Here is a 2,683-nt window from a genome sequence, read left to right on the forward strand (position 1 = left end):
TCGGTGCAGGTCTCCAAGCAAGGGAGCATGGCAGACGTCAAAGAGGCCGTGATTGCCCTTCTTCACAAAGACGGCGTGCAGTCCACCCTCCGGGTAAGCGCCACGCACGAAAATGAGGGGTAGACAGGGCGGCAGAGAGTGGGGACCACTGACTCATCTGATGTCTGGAGAAAGTAGACGAAAGAAATGCAGGAGGGTGTGTCGATTTCTCAGCATGAGATTAACGAAAGAACAACGGGTGTGGATGCCAGGGGAAAAAGCGCGACGACAACGGTAGCAGCACCGTTCCTAACGGGGAATACAGACGGATCGGCACCACCGACAAGCATGCGAGCAGCGGAAACGGAAGCAGTATGAGTGATCACAAGAGCAAGGAGACGACATCTTCGTATGGGCGGGAAAATGGCCATGGTGCCAGCTTCAACCATCTGGTACGAGACGTTCTCCGCCCGTTTTTTGGGCTTTATTTCACACCCCCTGCCCCCCCAGCGCATTTCCTTTTCTGGCCATCGTGCGACCTTTCAAGGCACAAAGAAACGGATGGAAACCGGGGAAGGGTGCAAATGTACCCCGGGACGTGCCACACTGTCTGGTGAAGCCTCTCTCTCTTTCTATCAATCACGTAATTCTAACCCTCTCTATTCCCCGCCTCTCTTCCTTTCCTTTCTCCCCGATCCCTACAGCCCGCCCACCCCCTGCACGCCGAGGACCTCATCTTGGCCGACGTGCGAGGGAGCGTCGTCACGACCGTGGTCCCGGGGGAATACGCCGTCTCGCGGTGTGGAGCCTTCCGGTAGGGAGGGAGGGCGAGTGGGCATCGGGTAGTTTCAAAGTTGCGTTTTATACAACATCTGACGCTCAATCCTGCGTCGGTGGCCGTCAACCTACAGGGACCGAGACCCGCTGCTCTATTGCTACGAGGTGGCCCCTCTCCTTCCCTCGTCCTCCCCCGCTCCCTCCCGCGGAGCTTCTCTCGCCCCGTGCTTCTACCTGCCAGTCCTCCACCGGACCTTTACTCGTCGATACGGGCCCTACTTTGTCAACCCCTACGAGGTGCGTCCTTTTGGCACCCCGCTTCTTTTCCGAGTGGAGATGGAGGAGGGGCTTGAGGGCGGGCCGGAGGGCGGGGTGGAGGACGAGGGGGCACAGGGGAGGGGATGGGAAAGGAAGACTTTGACGGGTCTGGAACTCTACGAGACCATCCATAGCAAGATGTGCCGTCTGTTGCACGGGTGGCCGCCTCCCACACTCTCCATCCCTCCCGAGGAGAGGATGGAAACCACGGCCGCCGAGTTGGGGACGGGCAGCGCCCTCCCCCCGCCCCGCTCTCCCCCGCCTGCGCTCAAAACTTCTTCCATCACGGAGGAAAGTGTCTGTGGCGGGGAAATTCCTCGTCCTTGGGGCTTTCGCTTGCGCCTGGTGACCACGGAGGGGAGCACCTGTTGCCGATGTGCATGGAAAGAGGTAGGAGCGGCAAGGGAGGAAAGCGGAAAAGGGGGAGCCGAGAGGGAGAGGGACTCTGACAAGGAGGGAATAAATACTTAGATACGAGAGATGGACTTTGGCCGGGAGTGCAGATGGGCGATGTGTGTAAGCGCTTTCAATGACTTGGCTCATGATTTGTTTTTACCGATTCGGGGCCCCTTTTCACCAGAGCTGTTTGGGCTGCTTGATCCCAGCTTCCCCCGACTACGTCCTGACCCTCCATGTGGGGGAGGCCGTGGCGGTGGACTGGCACGTGAGCGTCGTGAAGGTAGGGAAGGAGGGAGAGCGAAAGGGAAGAAAGGAAAGAGCAGAGGCCGGGAAGGAGAGAAGAAGAGGGAGGCATGGTGCCGTGACCGGGTCTCGGTATGCCAAAAAGACAACAGGGGCCCTCAAATCTCACTCGTGTCCATGACATCGGATCCGTGCCGCACAGGAGCACATGCATGTCCCCACCTTGGTGGCCTCGCAGGTCCACCCTTCCCTGCTTCGACACCGGCGGGAGGAGGCGGAGGGGCTGTCGTTGCAGGCTTGCCTGGACGTGTGCATGCGGGAAGAGGCCCTGGCCGACGAGGTAGGCAGGCGGCAGAGAAGGGAAAGGCTTTCGCTTGGGGTGGCGCGCCGGCGGTGCCCTTGGCACAACGTGTCGCTCACTCTTTTCTTCCCTCCTTTTCTTCCTTCCTCCCTCCCTCCTTCCCTCCCTCCCAGGTCTACTGCTCTCGGTGTAAAGCCCATCAAAGCGGGGCCCGTCGGAAAGAGGAATTGTGGCGACTCCCTCCCCTGCTTATCATCCACCTTAAACGCTTCCAGTTCACGCAGCAGAGCCGGCGGAAATTGAACGCGCGGGTAAAAAAACAATATGAGAGGGGTGGAGGGAGAAGAGGAAGACCTGGAGGGGTGGATCGTGTTCGAGATGACCGCGAGATGACCGACGCGTGCCGTGTGTCCGTCCCGTAGGAAAGGCATTTCTCTGCTTTTATGCTCACCCGTGCTCTGTTACGACCTCATCAGCTTCGAGCTCACACTTGTCACCCATTTCCTTCTTCTCCTCCTTGCACTTACCTAAGGTTCGTTTCCCACTCGACGACCTCGACCTCGCTCCTTACCTCGCATCTGCAGCTACCGCTGGGGCCGGCCACGCGGGGAAAGAACACGTTTCGAAGGCCTCGCATTCCTCCTCTTCCTTGAACGCCCCCCCCCC

Source organism: Nannochloropsis gaditana, assembly GCF_000240725.1.
Source record: "Nannochloropsis gaditana CCMP526 unplaced genomic scaffold scaffold849, whole genome shotgun sequence".
Classification (NCBI taxonomy): Eukaryota; class Eustigmatophyceae; order Eustigmatales; family Monodopsidaceae; genus Microchloropsis; species Microchloropsis gaditana.